Source organism: Microtus ochrogaster, chromosome 1 (genome assembly GCF_000317375.1).
Source record: "Microtus ochrogaster isolate Prairie Vole_2 chromosome 1, MicOch1.0, whole genome shotgun sequence".
NCBI lineage: Eukaryota > Metazoa > Chordata > Mammalia > Rodentia > Cricetidae > Microtus > Microtus ochrogaster.
This window is the reverse complement of record NC_022009.1, coordinates 15,159,795-15,178,716: the sequence shown is the minus strand read 5'-3', so window position 1 is coordinate 15,178,716 and position 18,922 is coordinate 15,159,795. Positions and strand designations below refer to the sequence as shown.

General features: G+C 43.1%; 1 long non-coding RNA gene across 1 annotated transcript; it reads left to right on the top strand.

Annotated features, from left to right (window-relative positions):
- The first annotated feature begins 3,883 nt into the window (after nt 1-3,883).
- Nucleotides 3,884-7,641, top strand: LOC113456168. The gene is made up of 3 exons (XR_003377032.1): nt 3,884-3,946; nt 7,147-7,275; nt 7,447-7,641. It is a non-coding gene; the product is annotated as an uncharacterized LOC113456168 (long non-coding RNA).
- Nucleotides 7,642-18,922: the final 11,281 nt, after the last annotated feature.

The window sequence follows — 18,922 nt, the reverse complement described above, 5'->3', positions numbered from 1 at the left end:
GGTGCGCTTACCGGGAAGATTCTAGCCTACGTCCATCCTGGGTCGGAGCTTCATGGCGTGTGCCTCAGAGAGCAGAGCTCTCGCCTCTGCCCGCAAGAGGGGAGCATCTTGTCTCTCTGAGGCGTCTGCCCCTAGGAGGAGAGCTGTGAAGTCTGACCTCACTTCCTCTTCCGCCCAGCCTTCTGCTCCTCCCACTTACGTTCTAACCTATCAGGTCAAGCAGCTTCTTTATTAAATCAACCAATGACCTTCCTCCATCACAGGCCCCTCGTTTGCATTCCCTATTCTGCCTTTTGGAACCTTTTGCTTATGACTTCAGATTCTTTCTAATTTTGTCTCCCTCCTAACAATAGACATATATTGATTTGAAAATTGAAGTAGTTCCTTGGTTCAAATTCTCCATAGAAGGAGATCTTGGGCTAGCATATTTCTCTCTACTAAGCCACATTATAGGTCTCACAGACTCTGTCCAGACTTTTTCAAGGCTATGGCAGCTGCCCTTCAGAAGCAGCTACGGTCACAGGCATAGTGAACCCTCCAGCACATTTCATTTACCAAAAACGAAAGTATCATAACTAACACTTATGGTTAGGCGGATTCGCCATCGAATCCCGAGGGTCTAGAGAAGTGTTAGCCTTGGGAGATACTCCTTAACAGGCTATTGAACAAATACATGGATGAATGAATGAATGAACTGGATTTTATTGCAAGAGAAAAGGTTGAAATAAGGAAAAGAAATCTTTACATGTCAGATCCGGAAAGCCATTTCCAAGGAAGTTTTAATAGTTATTAATGGTTATTTTTAAAATATCATACAAAGCTTTATATATGGTTATGTCCACATTCCTAAATAAAAGAAAAACATCCAATTAACTGTGCCTTTCCTTTTATAGAATATTCTTCATTTTAAGAATAAGTACCTAATAAAATAATCTGTGCAGTCGTTTCATTTTTAATATTTCATGTACCGCTAAGGGAGAAGAAAGTGCTTGATTAGATTTCCTCCACAACTTGTAACGAATGTATCTGCCAGCCCTGTCAAGTAGATATGGTTGTATTGACCTTTCTTCATCAAAGGGGGATGATCTAAAACCTAAATGTGGTATTTATAACTCAATGTCCCTCAAAAGCCTAGAACATATGAACACTTAAAGATGACTCTAGAATGTTTATTTAAAATCTGTATGGTTAAGATTCCTAATGACCTTAAACTAAAGTGCCCTTGTCTATATATCATGCTACATTCACAAATAGGACAAAATTCTCATAAGCCAGCAATCTGCCTTTGTTCCCAGTGAGCTTTTAATGGTTGATACTGTCAAACTGGCAGAATCTAGAAACACAGAAGCAAACTTCTGAGTGTGTCTATAAGAATTCCTAGATGGGGTTAGCTGAGGTAGGAAGGACTATCCTATATGTGGGCAGCACCATCCATGGGCTGGGATCCTGGACTGAACCAAAAGGCAAAAGCAAGCTGAGCACCGGCCTTCCTGTCTCTCTTCCTCCTGACTGCAGATTGCACATGCTCCAATACTCTGACTCCCTACACAGAGATTGATTATACCCGCAAACCGTGAGCCCAAAATAAAGCGGCCCTGTAGTTGCTGGTAGGAGATAATGTTGTCATAGCAGTAAGGAAAGTAACTCGTACAGAGCTGGCTAATTACAAACTGGCCAGTGAAACCATCACAGAAAGAGCCGTCCCCAAGTGGGTATCATGTTGTGGTATAAAGTTGGCTTTGTTTTTCCTTCGCCGTCTTCCAATCACCATTTACTGCTTTCCTCTCCAAAAGGCCTAGGAGACTTAACAAAATAAATCCTATAGTTGATCAGTATTCCATGTCACATGATGCTACAGCCGGACAATTGTGTAGTTAGATGTCACCTTAGACATCTGTGCACGTTCAAACGGTTCCAGGCTGTTGTGCTTTGACAGAACAACCCAGGCAATTTAATGAGTGGTGGTGGCTCCAAGTATTTCGCATAATTCCCAAACTGTTAGAAGCAGGTATTGATTAAATCTCTCCTGAGCTCCATACAAGACAGCGGATCCTATGCTTTCCTTATGGCCAAAGTGAACATTGAATTTAGTATACTATTTCCTCTGAAGTCTCTGCATTCTCCCCCACTGCAAGAAGCATCTCGCACTCTTTTGCCGCAGAGCAGTTCAAGTAACTGTGCTTCTTGATTTCTCACCTTCCTTGGTAGTCAAGATGAAACTAAAATCTGCCCAAAAGGATGTGGGCAGAAGTGATGTGAGTTACTTCCTAGCCTGGTCAGAGATCAACTGTTAAAGCCTCCAACTTTGCCTTTGCCTGACTTGATGACCTTGAAGGTGACACATTCTAGATGGTCCAGCTACAACAAAAACGGTGTCTTGGATCCTTAAGCATCCACTAAAACGAGAGTCACTCTATACGCACTGACTGTGACGGTGGCGAGTAATAAATGTTGATGGCACTAAGTCACTAGTGTTAATTAAATACCTACTACACTAGATGGGACAAAGAATTAATGGGGTGCAAAACTCCAGCCCCTGGAATAATCAAATAAACCATGTGCCCTGAACTGCATTCTCAGACTGCATTTTCTCATTTAAACACAGCCACATGAACTAGCAGCGGGTCCAGCCCCTCTGTTTTGCTAATCCGGTCACCATTCTTTTTTCTCCTTTGTAGTCTCTAAAGGGCCACCAGGTTAGCACTGGTGATGCACAGCTCTGACCAGGAATGCACAAAAGTCCCTCAGACCCTCCAAAATCCATTTAGCAAATCCACTTACTCAGAACAATCATTGTTTGTGTCCCCTCACACCTGTGGTCTCCATCACATATGCGTCAAGTCTGTGGAAACTCCACTTTTGCCTATTCTGCAATTTCCACAGCCCAGACTCTCCTCAAGGCCCCCAGGTTTCTGTGATCAGACCTTCCCTTTTATATTCCAACTAAAAGCTAAATTTCCATCCTGTATAATAATGTTTCTACCTGTTTATAAAGGTAAGATCGTCTGCCTTGTCCACGTTAGCAGACTCCTCCATTCTGGCTCTGCGGTACGGAAAGAGTTCGGAGGTATCCTCACACTTCATTGGATCTTGCTTGTGAGAACCAAATGATGAGGGCAAGACACCCACATATTATGTGTCTACTCCAACTCTGTGTGGTTTTTAGGACTGCCAGGGAAAACAGACCAGTTACGTCTGACTGTCAAAGAAACAGTGAATTGTTTTTGCTTATTTGGTTAGTTGGGTTTTGTTGGTTGGTTTAGTGTGTCCCAAATATTTCATGGGATATACTAGTTATTTAATGTTATGTCTTGTTTTTTTGAAAATCAGATATAACTAGGGGTCCTGCATTTTTGTTTGCTAAGTCTGAACACTCTATTAATGTCCTTCCTCCTCTTATTTATCTACGGCTCACACTGGAGCAGAGGGGAGAACCCACACAAAGTCTGCCCCCCACACTCCTCTCTCCACAGCAATGTCTCCCTTCCTGTTTTCATGTGTCATACTGGTTTCTACACAACAAACCTCTCATATGTCAAAATTATCCTCTTGAAGTCAGGGATCATATTCTTCATATTCTTTCACTGGCTGACTGCATCTCGGAGGCATCTTTCAAGAACTGACGACCCATTTGCGACATTGACATTTCAGGAATTCAAAATCAGCAACAGCACCAGAAATTTTAAAGCAGATAAGAGCTTCAGAAGAAAATGCCTTGGGCATGCATAATAGCAAATCTTAGCTCTTTTTCTGACTTGCATAATGAGCCACGGCTTTATAATTTCGGCCTCACACATATGTTTCCAAATCTCTCCCTCTTGTCTTCCAGGGAATACTTGGCTCAGCTTCGCCGAGGTACGTCAGACATTCATAGGAACACAGCTACGTCTAAAAGCCATTCTCTTGAGCTGACTGCGGAAGAAATAACTCTCCTGAAACAAAAAAGGTAGCATTCCCTTCCCACCTGTTACTTCTCCACTCTCTTCCATACACATTTACCTGTCACTTGTAACATCTGAAAGTAGTCAGCTGACCACAGATTCACGCCTTTGAACACACTAGCCTGCTGTGACTGGTATTTAAAAATGAAAACAAAAACAAAAAACCAACTAGCTAAAACTGTAACAAACCTGCTGCCTAGCTCCCATAATCTCTGCTTTCTTAGTTGCCCCACTGAAAACCACAAAGATTGTGGCTTAGAGTATAGAAGTTCATTAAATACTATAGGCATGTGGGTGGGGTATTTGTTAGGTTGGTGTGGTTTGGTAATTGTGTGTGTGTCTGTCTGTATCTGTGTCTATGCCTATATTTGTGTGTGTAAGAATACTCTAGGAATAGATGTCAGGGCCTTGTCTTCACGCTAAGCAAGATCCCCATCACTGAGCTTCATCCCCAGCCCAGGAGGAAAAAAAGGTATCAGGCAGCATGATAAACAAAATATCCTATGCTGTAGGATATTACTTCAACTATCTACAGATGTGTTACATTTGTTTAAGTGGCATTGTTTAACAATGTGAAGATGTGTTGCTTTGCTGCATAAGGCAGCTGATTTATCTAATAAAAACCTGAACAGCCAATAGCTGGGCAGTAGAAGGATGAGTGGGGTTGGCAGGCAGAAAGAATAAGAAGGAATCTAGGCTGAAGAGAAGAGAGGAGAGTGGAAGAGAAAAAGAAGCCTGGACCAGCCATCCAGGCAGCCACCAGCCAGACACGGAGTAGAACATACAAAATGAAAGAAAGGTAAGGAGCCCTGAGGCAAAATGTAGACGAAGAGAAAAAGGTTATATTAAGTTATAAGAGCTACTGGGACAAGCATAAGATAATGTCAAGCATTCAAAATTGATAATAAGTCTCTGTGTCTTGATATGGGAACTACTTGGCACTCCAAGAAAACCTACTACACTCCTATAATTCTAGAACTTGTGAGGTAGGAGTAGGAGGATCAAGAGTTCAAGACCAGCCTGTGATTCAATCCTGCCTTGAGTCAGAAGGGAGGTGACACAGAGAAGAACGTTTTTTATAAAATAAACAAACTCTTCATTTTATTTATTTTTATTTGTTTGTTTTGGTTTTGGTTTTTCGAGACCAGGTTTCTCTGTGTAGCTCTGGCTGACCTAGAACTTACTTTGTAGAACAGGCTGACCTTGAACTCACAGAGATCTGCCCACTGTGATTAAAGGAGTGTGCCACTACCACCCCGTTTTATTAACAAGGAAAGTAGAAAGTAAAACCTCTCCTGTGTCCATACTTAGGATAGTGGAGACCAGATTTACCCTGGAGAAATAGTACAGACAACAGTTTGGGGATGTTGGAGACATGCTGGTTTCTGAAAGGAGAGAAACAAAGGGGGTGAAGCTGTAGGAGCCCCCCACAGCAGCACAAGAGGACAACCCAACAAAGCCCCAGCTTTTCTCAGCTGAAGGAGTGGAGCTGAGCATGCCAGGAGGCTGACAAAGATTCAGAGAGAAGAGAATCCCATGCATTCGTGGGCCCTCAGCTGCAGACTAGACAGCACGCAGGTGGCAGGAAGCTACCTGATACCCAGAAGAGAGACACCAGAGAGGACTAATCCCTGTTGGGATCACAGCAATGGAAATGGTTTTTATCCCAACAGCCTGCGTGGGAAAACCCCATGATATAGTAACTCTGGGTTGCGTACTCAGAAAACTATTGCCTCGTGGGACCAAATCAGATCTACAGTAATTGTTCTGCTTCCGTCGAAGTTCAAGTGTGTGCTTCGAAAGAATCCAAACAACCCCAGTAGCTTAGGTGTATCCCAGAATACAACTCAAGACATTTAAAGGAGGACGGGGGAGATGACAGGAAGGATAAAGGTGACTGCCATCAAGTCTGACAGCCTGAGTCTGATCCCCACCCCCATCCTCCAGATCCATGTAGTAAAAGGAGAGCACAGGCTCCAGAGGGTGGTCCTCTGACCTCCATACACGTGTGCTATGACATGCACACCTCTAACCATACAATAAATAAATAAAACGATAATAATAATAATTAAAGGAATTTTTAAAAGGCAAACAAAAACTAAGTAAACAAAAACTTAGTTTCCAAAAGTGTACCATATTTGAAATTTAATTTTAAAAAGGTACATGAAATGTACCACATTTGAAATTTAATTAAAAAGTTACCTAGTATATTTTTAAAAACTGGAAAATACAGTCCATATGAAGGAGGTAACACATCAAAGCAGACAGATATATATAGACAAAGCCTCAGATGACAAAATTACTAGACAGAGATATTACCACAGTAACTAGAACTATGTTCAATATATGTAAGAAAGTAAGAAAAAACATGAGTGTAGTGAGTAGAGGGGGAAAAAAATGTGTGTTTTTAAAAGACCCAGGTTGAACTTTAGATGGTAACATACAATGTTTAATATAAAAACTCAAAACTGCTATGGGTATTATAATTTTCCCATTTTTCTATCATTATGAACACTGTGAGTATATAAAATGATATTTTTCACTAGGTTTAAAAATAGTCTTTTTAATATAAAAATCTCAAAGCCATATAAAGTTCATGCATCAAAACCAGCAATATAGAACAGTGTTTGCATGGTGAAAAAAAAAAGTATGCAAGCTGCAATTGCTATTGGCACTTATAAAAGATAGGAGCAGTGCACCGCCTTTTCTCTATGCAAAGTGTATTAAGCCAAGAATAGCTTCCATTTGAAGACGAGTTTAAGTCCAATGGAGAGTCGAACATTGAGTTCTTTAACTTCATTTTTAAGCTTTGTGTGTTCACACATCAAAGAAAGATTTTTTATGTGCCCCACTCAGATTATGGAACAAAGATAGCAAGTTTTAGGTCTTTGTCAGGATTGGTTATAGCAATATTCCCAACAATTTGTTGGTGAGCCATGCTTAGGAGTCTAGCGCAAGAAATTCAGGTAAAGGGTAGGGAATGATGGAGCAAGAAGCAGAAACAGGACAAAAGAGAAACGAGAAACATACGAAAACTCGTTTCCTGTTTAAGGCGAGGACTCTGGTTTATAAGAATACGTGAATCTCCTTGCCTGGGGCTGAGAAACGATAACACGAGAATGCAATTAAATCCAGCCAGCGTGGGTGCTGAGCGCCTGCTCCCTGCAAGACGCTGCACAAGCGAATCGCTGTCCCTTTCTTTCAGAGCAAAAAGTACAATGGAAGAGACGGGCGTTGGTACGTAAATAACAGCAGTGAAAGTCAGCCCAATATCTGCAACAATGAAGACATCACCTCTGCTAAGAGAGGAAAGCAATAATAACTGGATGCCAAGGTAGGAAAACAGGAGGAGGTTTCACAGAAAAGGTGACATTTGAACTGTGCCCTAAAAGATAAAAAGGGATTTTACTACACATAAAAGAGGATAAAATGGTTATTAGCAATTTAATTTCTTCCTCCCTCTCATTGTTATTCTCTCCCTGCCTCCCTGTGTCTTGCTTGGCAGCCAATAGATTGCCTCATGGACCATCCTTGCTGGCTGGCTGGCTTCTTCTTGAGTTGGACAAATTAAAGATACTGGCTGGAGAGCAGAGGGCATCAGGAGAACAAAGTTGGAGACCCTTCACTGACACCTCTCTGTTGAAGTGCTGTGCTTCTGGTGATGACGGCAGCCTCTCTGAAAGGCTCCTCCTCATTATTGTGAGCGCTGAAGACAATACTCCATCCCCCTTGGTGCTCTGGGCAGAGGAAAGTAAGTGTTCTCCACTGCGTTGATCTCTGGGTACATCTACCACTCTTGTGGTTTCCGTCTATCCTGGCCATATCTCTGTAAGTGGATCTTTCAGTTAAACCATAGAAGGATCCTGTCTTAGACAGAGAATAGCACAAGCAAAAATAGAAAGAAGCATAATATTGAGAAGCCACCTGAGCAGATGAGCAGAGAAATGCATTTGGGGGGAACGTAACAGAGACAGGAGGCTGGGGCGCAGAAGAATGGTTACAGTTTTTTAAAAAGACTATGATAGGGGCTGGAGAGAGATAGTTCAGTGGTTAAGAGCACTGGCTGCTCTTCCAGAGGACCCGGGTTCAATTCCCAGTACCCACATGACAGCTCACAATTGTCTGTAACTCAAGTTCCAGTGGATTTGTCTCCCTCAATCAGCAATGCATACAAAGGTTTTTTGTTTGTTTGTTTGTTTGTTTGTTTGTTTGTTTGTTAAGTGGTTACAGAGAACTAGAGGCAAATTGTCAGGGCCCCATAAAGGAATTTGGACACTATTCTCAGGTAAGAGAAATCCGCTGGTAGATACTGAGTGGGCACTATCAAATCTGTGTTCCAGAAAGGTCTCTGGGGGAGAAAGCAAAGGGGAAATGGAATGAAGAGGAGAGAGACATGCTGCAGATAGCCTGGAATGAAGTTATTTTAATCAGGCCCTAAGATGAGGTGTTGATTGTGATGGGGATAATGGATCTGGAAAGGGTCAGCAATAAAGCCCCTGCCCAGGCAGCATCTTATCAGGTATCTCACGCTGGCTTTGAACACATAGTCTCTTGCCTCAGTTTCCTGCGTGCTGGGACTACAGGCATGTACCACAATAACCAGCCCAAGAGATTGTTTCTGTTTTTGTTTTTCAAGACAAGGTTTCTCTGAAGCTTTGGAGCCTGTCCCTGGAACTAGCTCTTGTAGACCAGGCTGACCTTGAACGCAGAGATCCTCCTGCCTCTGCTTCTGAAGTGCTGGGATGAAAGGTGTGGGCCACTTTTGCCCTGCTAAGCACTAGGGATTTTTAAGGATGACTTTCAGGTATCTGGCATGACTGTGTGGGAAAACAGTGGCCCTATAAACACACCGAGGCAATTCTTGGACTTGAGAACATGGAGAGTTTGCTTTAGACCACACAGAAAGCAAAGGGCCGTCAGCTCAGCTTGGGTGTTCACACCCAGTCGGACATGTTGTTCTGTGTATCAGGGGTGAGGCTTTAAAGATGAAAATAAAAGTAGGCTTAGCTGGACCTGGTGAAGCTGTCCTTCTGCATTTCCAGCTATTTCACAAGCTGAGGTAAGAGCATTGAAAGTTTAGGGCTGGTAACTTAGCAAAATTCCAACTCAAAATAGAAAGAAGGAAGAAGGAGGTTAGGATATGTAGGTGCAGAAGATCCACTTCCCTGTAAAAGGTCAATCCCCAGCACCAAACAATCAATAAACAAGAGAAGTAAACAACTAGGGCTGTGAATCCTAGTGGGAGGGACTTAAAAAAAAAAGATGCCAGAGCCCAACCCCAGATCTATTAAATCCAATTTCTCTGTGAAGCCTGAAATCGGATTTAATTGGTACACATCTAATCAGATTTAATGGGATATAATCTGGGTTTGGATTTTTAAAGCGCTCCCTGGGTGATTCCTAGACGCATCCAGAGTGAAGCAATCCTCTAGAACAAAAGAGGAACAACTAAGAAAGGATGCCTGGGGACGTCAGAATGTGATGAACAGGGTCCCAATGAAGAGCCCCAGTGGTAGAGCAGCAGATGAGTCCTCAGGGAGAAGTTTGTCCAGGGAGTAGCATGCATATCGCAAACCACAGGCCAGGGGAAAGGAATGCAGGGTTTGGTAAACAGGCTGTAGAACCAGGTTGTGCTGAGAGAACGGTACAGTCAAGGAAGTGGAGGGAGGGAATGTAGATTGTTCTTGGGAGAAAAAGAGAACAGTAAGTAACCTTGGAAGACAAAACGTTAAGAGAATGTTTTGTGTGACTTTGAGCTTAAGGTGTCAGCTGACTGAGGGACAGGGAACATTAAATAAGGACAGCACAAAAATGGCATAGGACAGGGGTTATTAGAAAAGCAGGGTTCCCCAGGAAGGCGGAGTGGGTAGCATCAAGATTGTCAGTGGAGGGCAAGGAATATGGCTCAGGCTGTAAAGTGTTTTCCATATAAGTGTGGGGACCCAAGTTTGAAGCCTCAACACCCACAAAAAAGCTAAGTACATACGGCAGTCACATGTAATCCCAGGACCTGGGAGGCAGAGACAGGGGACTCAGGAGCAAGCTGGCTAACCAGACAAATCAAAATGACACGCTCTGGATTCAACCTGAGACCCTGCCGCACCACATATGGTAGGACACTATCCAAGAAAAATCCAACATTAACCTAAAGTCTCCATATGCACCTGCTGATACATGTGAGCCCCATACCTGAAAACACACATATACACATATACATATCAGGTCCCCACATCCCTCACACACATACAGAACGCAAAACATTCAAAACTATCAGCGGAGTTGTTGTCCCAAGGAAGGGATGTAAGACAGGCTTTAAGGTGAATAACTTTAAGACTTTCAAGTCATTCTCAAAAAGAGATGGAAGTTGGATTGTTACCTGAGCAAAGAAAGTAGAAGGGGAAGACATATGGTCCAAGAACATATTTTTTTTCTAGAGTTTTCCATGTACAGGCACCATGATAAAGTACTCCCAAGTTGCTACTATTGAGTTTGAATTTCGAGGACTAATGTTGCCCAATGAGATAAGAATGAAAAACTTAGGCCCATTCCACCCAACCTCAGCCATCTAGTCACCTGGCTGCTCAGGTACCATGACTAATGGATGGTCCTTTAAAGCTTGGCCTGTAATTTGTTTTAAGTTAAATGCCCATTTCTTGCTGAATAGGAAGAGATTTCTGTTATGATAATATTGCCTTAGTTTAGCTAAAAGGGGAGATCTGCAGATCATTTAAGAAAAAGGAAAGGCCTATTATTGAGAATGCTCCATTAGTGAGGGCAAGGGAGATGGGACTTCAAAAAGATGGTGTTTGATGGCCCAAGTTAATGGCAATCAATAAATATTTAGGGAGTAGATTTAGCCCACATATTTTTTAAATTCCCCTTTTAAATGTGAAAAATGTAATTTTAAATTGCAAGTCTATGGCAACAATACCACCTCTCTCTAGGGTGTCTGGGAAACGCTGAGGGTCCAGCCATACCACTTTGCCTTCCCATTCTTATTTATGCCATGTGGTGCAAGCAAGTGGGCCAGTAAGCTAGATGCCTTCCAGTTTTTCAGATGACCCTTGGGATCCTTTATATGAAAAGCTTGTGACATTGGAGGTCCTTTTCTCCGGGAAACCTCTTTCCAAAATTGGAATCAGTAAATTGAGAAGTAACGACCACGGGTTTCTCTCACCAATGTCCAAGTAAACCAAGTTGTGGAGGGGGCAGGCAAAAAAAGGCAGGAAACCTCACCAGCCTGCTTCAAATGAGCCTTGGGGGACCCGGAAGGAACGAGTCCTCAAATTGACTGAAATCCTGTCAGAGTGGCGGTGGGGATGAAGTTATAGAAGACTGGTAAAGAATAGGAGAAAATCAGGGCGTCGTCTCTACATAGCTGTCCACAGTGTCATTATAAATCATTTCCAAAGCCATTAAGGACTGTCTGTTATAGATTGCTGAGCCCTGCCTCTAAATGATGACATAATTCTGTCTCCATTCCATTGACTACGTCTGGACAAATGCTGTGATTCGAATGTGTTCTCTCCCAAATTCTTGATGAAACTTAATCTCCATTGTGACAGTATTAAGAGAAAGGACCTTTGGGGGAAGTGACCAAGGCATAAAGGCTCCCACCCTCATGAATGGATTGCTGCATTACAAGAAGGCTGGAACAAAGCAGCTGGGACACCCTTTTTAGCCTTGCACCCTAGCTGGGAACCCCTTTTAAGCCTTGCACCCTCTTCCATTCAGGTGAGGTTGCCAGGCTCTGTCGTCACAAGATGTGCAAGAAGGGTCTCGCCAGCTAGCAGGTGGTCTTGGACTTGCCATCCTTTAGAACTCTGGGAAATAAACTTTTATCAATTATATCTAACCCAGCCTCTGGTGTTGTGTTATAACAGCACAAAGGGCTAAAATACAGAAAGCAGATCTGAGCCAATCTGATTTGCACAGTGTGCAGCTTTTCCACAAGACAGAGCCCGGGCCCTGGTGTGCCTCACTCACCACCATGGTCTCAGCTCCAAGCAACACCTGGCACATAAGCTAGGTAGCGCTCGTCAGACATTTGTTGTTTCACCGTGGCCTGGGGTGACCATGGAACATGCTGCTTTTGTTTAAAACTTTTTATGAAGTAGGAGTTTTGAAGCATTACAGTATTTCTTCACAGTTTTTGATTTGAAAGAGGCCAAAGGATCATTCTGATGCTATACAAGGAAGAGCACTATGTGCACTCAACAGATGTTTTTCTGCTCTGCCAGTGAACTTATTTTGTCTATAGTCCCGGAAACGCCTTAACATTAGTGCACTAACTAAGGGAGTGTCGCTCAAAGGCCCCAGGCCGTCTGTCTTCTATTTCCCAACAGGTAGCTTACAGGTGAAATTGTTCTTGTAAAAGACCTTCAGGTAGGACACCACCTGACACTTTTAAGGTCTCTGTAGGGAAGACACCCTTCCTCTCCTAGTTCTTCCTGCTTACACCCTGGGCAGGTGGACACAAGGCAAACACTTTCCTTTCATCTCCTTTCTGGAAGGTTGAAACTTGGCAAATTCAGGAAGAGAGCCCGTACTTGTTACTCTACTGAAGCATTTCTACTACCTAAGTGTTACTGACTGGCCGGCGCTCCTGGAGAAAGGGTGTGCAGAAGACTGGCGTGAAACAAGCATCATCAACCACATCCTTAGCAGCTCTGTCTAGTTGTCTTCCTTTCGTCTTTCATGGTGGGACTGGAACCCAGGACCCGTGGACACGGGACAAGTGCTCTACCACTGAGCTGCAACCCCAACTTGACTCATTTCCTTAACCTGCGGCCAAGAGCAGCTCAATAGGATGACTCCTACACCCTGTCAGGAACCAAAAGGTTCATTTTGGTATGGGATCTTTCATAGAGGCAGCTCCGTTACAAAATGCTTTGCCAACTTAAGAGTTGTAGGATTACAGAGCAACCCTACTGAATTAAATAATAAGTAACAGCTGATACTAATAATTAGCGAAATTTATGGTCTAGTGCAACTGTCACAACAGAGGCAGCTCCCCGCCCCTCCTCGCCCTGTCTCCCCCGGGCTGCCTCCTCCTTTGGCAACAGCCACCAAGTGAAGCGCTGGGACCGCTGTGTTAGTCATCATCACTCTGCAGCTTTGCCGTGTTGCTATGTCAAGAATTTCCAACCATTTTAAAGTCATGTCATGTCACCCGCCACTGTGTGATTTCTCAGCGACTTCTTAGGAAGTCATCCGCCTCAGGGGGGAGGGGCAGGAGACAGATTCCAGTAGAATCTGTTCAGAAAGACTCCTGCTTCTCTCTCTCTCTCTCTCTCTCTCTCTCTCTCTCTCTCTCTCTCTCTCTCTCTCTCGCCAGCGTTGATAATCACTAGTCCACATGTCTTGTAAAGAGGTGTCTCCTCCTCAGTTAAACTCACAGATTAGAAGTCAAACACATTGGAAAGGTCATATTAGGGTCACATGGCAGAAACTGGGAATGACTATGTTTTTCCAGTCCTGTTGCGTGGTGGCTTTCCAGGTACAATCTGATCTCACTGTAACTGGAAAGGATTCAAGAATATTATTACATAAACCTGGTTTCAAAACCCAAGCAGCCAGAGGCTGAGGGAAGGAGATGGAAAGTTTGAAGCTAGCAGGCTAGCCTGGGCAGCACAGCAAGATCGCCATCTCACAAAAAGTGTTTGTGAAGCTGAGCGTAAGGTACAAGTCTGCAGTCTCAGCACTTGGGGAAGAAATGGAGGAAGGCACATCAGTTTAATGTCATGCTTAGTGAAAAGTTTAAGTCCCCCAGTAGTTACATCGCCACCGCCACCCATGTAATGTCCAATCAGGACAAATGAGTAAATCCAGGTTTAATCTGAGCAGAGCAAAGCAACGCCTGGGTGATCCTTGGGAAGGCAGGGGAGAATCACATGGCAAATATGGCTCTTCCAGGTCTTACATAGCCTGCAGGTGTGGTCTTTAGCAGCCGCCCCAGAGAGGGGCTCACTTTCTGTGGGCTTTCTCAGGGGCAGGGTTTGGAATGGGAGAAGAGAGACCAGACCATGCAATGGGACCTCAGCTGGAGATCCTCAACATCCCAACCTTTTTGGGCATATATGATCGACAGTAGGGCCTTCACCTTAACAGTTACAAAAGAGTTAGAGGCCAGCCTGGGCTACATGAGCTCTTGTCTTCCCCGTCTCAACCCCCCCCCACACCCCCCCCACACACAAATATTTTGCGATGGTGGCGCAAGCCTTTAATCCCAGCACTCGGGAGGCAGAGGCAGGCGGATCTCTGTGAGTTCGAGACCAGCCTGGTCTACAGAGCTAGTTCCAGGACAGGCTCCAAAGCCACAGAGAAACCCTGTCTCGAAAAACAAAACAAAGCAAAAAAAAAGCTTATGCACTTTTGTTTGGGTATATCGACTCACACTTTTATAGTCCCGGCTATTCAGAAGACCGAGGCAGACCGATCCTTTGAGCCAGTGAGTTTGAGACTAACCTAGGCAGCATGGTTTGACCCACATCAAATGCAAGCCACGTGGCTCAGACTTCACACAGAATGCTCATTTTATCATTTTTGTTTTGTTTTGACAAAATTTTAATACTTATTTGTAATTAAAGTTTGCATAGTTAAAATAAAAACAAACTATATTATATGCTTTTCATTTTTTCAAAAACATTTTAAATTAAAATATAATTTACAGCACTTGTTAGTCACCTGTCTTCCCTTTTATAGACTCTTAGGCCCTAAAAGCAGGTATATGGGCTTCTAAAATAAATAATCTCATTACCAAATTATTTGGGGTTACAAAACTGTTGTTTTTTTTTTTTTTTCTCCAAGATACGCTCTTGGGAGCCAGAGAGCGTTTCAACTTAGAGGTGGGTTTTTTGTTTGTTTTGTTTTCTGTTTTTTGTTTTATGCTGTCTGCTGTAGACAGCAGGGTAATTGTCAGGGGGCCCTCTGTGCTCTGATGAACCTGCCAGCTTACCTGAATGAAATGTATCTCAATAACACTCATGCTGGGGAAGGGGCCTGAACAGGAAGCAACAATAACATTTTATGTGCGTTTTATTATTGCATAAAAGTGATTAATTGACAATCTATTATTAGGTTAAGACATCTAAACAATTAAAATGGACATAAAACTCTAATATTGCCAGACTCTTCCAGGCTACCTTCAAGTGATAGACATAGCTATCCATCCTTCTCTTCCTCACAGGGAAATCTTTATAGGCACTCATCTCTCTCTCCTCCCTCCCTCCCTCTCCAGAGGACAGACTTGCTCCATCCTGAGTCACATCAAGCTTGGAGGTGTTTGTTTGTTTGTCAAGGGAAGGGATGCCTTGGTTTTTCTAAAGGTCATCCACCTAAAAAGAGTATCAGTGGGGCTGGAATGTAGTTCAGTAGTTGAGCTCTTGCCACACACAAGGCCCTGGGTTCCATCTTCAACCTCCCACACACACTCGTGCACACACACACTCACACTCGTGCGTGGGCGCGTACACACACACACACACACACACACACACACACACACACACACACCACAGTCAGTGCACTCTAACTGTGGACCTAACCAAGAAAGAACTCTGATTTTTGCCTCTGTCATCATTACCACATCTCCATGACTAGGTTCAGCTCATGCTAACATCAACTTCATGTCTGGTAGCCGCTCCATCTCTCCACCGAAATAAATCTTCCCGGTCTCACTGCTCTGTAATAGTTGCTAGAAAAGTAACTGACTATGGAAAAATGTGTTTGGAAAGTAGAACTGGAAATTCTCTTCTACAGAAAATACTTTGGTTTTATCATATACCTTTCAAAATACAGACCTAGGGGTTTTTTTGTTTGTGGGTGGGATTTGTTTTGTTGAGATGGGGAATCTCCCTATGTTGTTCAGGCTGTTCTCAGACTCCAACGTTCAATTGATCTTCTCACTCCGACTTCCTGCGCACCTGGGACCTCAGGGACTCTGGTGCAGCCGGCTGGACCTTTTAAATTCTTAATTCAAAGAGGGTCTACAACTCTCTGTAGCAGGCAGCCTCCGACAAAGGTGAGTTTCCATACCTGTGATACCGCTCGCTTGCTACAAGTGTTTCATCAGCTGAAGAAATGAGGCCATGTCTAGTGAGAGCTGGCGCCGCTCCTGCCGCCTTCTGGCTGCTTTGTTTCTATTTCCAGTCTACGGTCATTATCAGCCTGAATGGCATTGCCTATCGCCGACGTGTTTGCCGCATGGAGTAACTAGTTCACTTATAAAATGATGTCTTGGCAGGAATTTTTTTAAAAAAGGAAGTTTTTGTTTTTTGTTTTTTTTTTTTTGGTTTTTGGTGTTTTCATTTTTCTTTTAGGTAATCAGCCTATCTGTGAACTTTTCTGGGGTCACCTCAGAGGGTGTGTCTAAGGAACTGGGTAAAGAGTGAGGTTCTCTGGACTTGAGACTGTCCTCCGCTACACCGTAAATGACTCTGGGGATCCATGACCGACTTAAGAACCTTTGTCAAACCAATTGCTGGGAGCAAACAGTGCTTACTGTAAGGCAATAAAAAGAGCAAACCTTTCCCTTATCTAAATTCATTGCCCTAAGCCGCAGACATTTGGGAAGGGCTAGGCTTAAAACTCACCTAGTTAACACCAGAGAGATTTAACACTGCACTGCAATCCAGCACCTCTGGATTGCAAAAACAAGTGGCAAAAACAGAAATTGAGAAGGCCAAAGAACTCACTGCAGGCCCATCTTTGGTCTTTTGTTGATGGCAGAGGAGGAAAAGGCCAAGGAAAATTCTAGATAAATCTATATACCTTTTCCTAGGACACTGAGATATGAAGCATGCTGAAAACAAGAAAATAAATGAAAAAGAAATGCTCTCCTCCCTCCCCCCAAAAGACTGCATAGTACATTGAACGTGCGTAGTTATCTTTATTCTCACAAAAAAAAAAAAAAAAATCAGCGGAGGAGATTTTAAGTGGCACAAGCTCACAAACATAAAAAGAACAACAGACAAAGACACAGCGAACGAAAAACAAAATTCAAAGACGGCTGAAAAATAGATCTACAGAAAGAACAAACCAAGCGGTCTGAGAGCCCCGGAAACTCAGATACCTGAGCGACTGGTTCTTCCCAAAATGGGACTGCAGAGGCAGGTCTGAGAACAGTGAGCTGCCGGAAGTTTGTGTAGAGCCCGCGTAGAGCTTTCCCAGCCCTCCCTATGATTTGCAGCCGCCCCGCCCTCTCTCCAGGCTGTGTTCAGACCGTTGAGGCTTGGCCTCAGGGGCCGGGCGTCTGCACACTGTTTCCCTCCTACAACGGCTTGTGGTCTCTAACCAGCTAGGTGCCTGCAACCTGGAGGCCACAGGACACCTTGTAAAATCAGCTCTCCCCTTCCACCACGTTTAGGGCAGAGGGACCAAACTCAGGTCACCGGGCTTGGAGAGAAATCCCTTTATCTACTGTCGCCTGAAAGATTTTTCTTTGATAAAACTGAAAAATTGAGGCCCATACCAGTATCCTTAATGAAATCACTAGCTAAGACCCCATGTAAAATGACTTAACAGATAAAAACAGGATGAAGAGATACATGTGAATTTTAGATAAATAAGTAGTAATTTCTTAGTGGAAAATATGTTCTGTGAAATATTTGGAACATACGCATAGAAAGCAATCGTTTGTTTTTCTGAAACTTACATCTAACTGCTTATCGATATTTCCATCCAGGGCTGCTTCTTATGTAAGAACAAAAGACTAAAGTTTGAGGGACCCTCCAAAAGGCAATAGAAAGGCCACAAACGCAAACAGTGGAGAAGATAGAAAAGAAGTGAATTATTAATGGAATTATCAACATCAGAGAGACAAGAGAAAAAAGTGTCCCATGAAACAAGAGCAGTAATCTGTTTAAATAGAGCAGGAAGAAAATTCTAACATAAGAGAGAAGGCACAGGGATTAAGAGCACTCCTTGTTCTTGACCCAGAGCACTCATTGTTCAGAGGACCCAGGTTCAGTTCCCAGCACCAATATGGTGGCTCACAACCATCCAGAATTCCAGTTACAGGGGTTCCAAACCCTCCTCTCACCGCCTCAGGTACCAGGGACGTACGTGATACACATACACCTGTGTAAGCAAAACACTCTAACACCTAAAATAAGTAAGTATTTTCATTTATTTATTTATTTTAAATTTTTTAATTATTTAAAAAATTATTTTATTATGTATTTTAAAAATATTTTCATCTTAAAATTTTTAACATAAAATAAATTGGAAATATGCTTCCTAAAATTAAAGTTTCTCATAATTATTGAAAAACAGTTGGAGAAGTTCTGGCTTGGGGTATTAGAGGCCAAAGCCAACACAGATCTCTGGGTGGGGAACAGCCCAGTACAAACTATCAGAGCTCGGGTGAAGGGAGAAGATCTCTGTTCCTGGGTGGAGGACGCCAGTGGGAACATGACTTTGTGAACATTTAGGGCAGTGGTTCTCAGTCTGTGGGGTCTCATATCAGATATCCTGCATATCAGACATTAACATTATGGTTCATAACAGTAGCAAAACTATAGTAATGAAGTAATAATGAAATGATTGTATGGTTGGAAGTCACCACAACATGAGGCACAGATGTATAGGGCCCCAGCATTAGGAAAGTTGAGTACCACTGATTTAGGGGTATAGATTGAAACTGGAGAATGTATAAATACACATATACATATGTATAAATATACATATAGAAAGAAAGCCAACTAAGATGTACACTATAATATTGGATTAGAAATGGAGGTATTACTGTGGGCCCATGGCTTCCCATATAGGTGAGATAAGTAGATAAAATAAAAGTTAATATGTTGAGGGCTGGAGAGATGGCTCAGAGGTTCTGGAGGTCCTGAGTTCAATTCCCAGCAACCACATGTGTAGTAATAGGAGCCGCGGGCTGCTTCCCGCCACTCCGTTAGCTTTACCCGAAATAATTACACGGACACCGCATTCTTTCAATCACTGCTTGGCTCTTTAGCTCCAGCCCT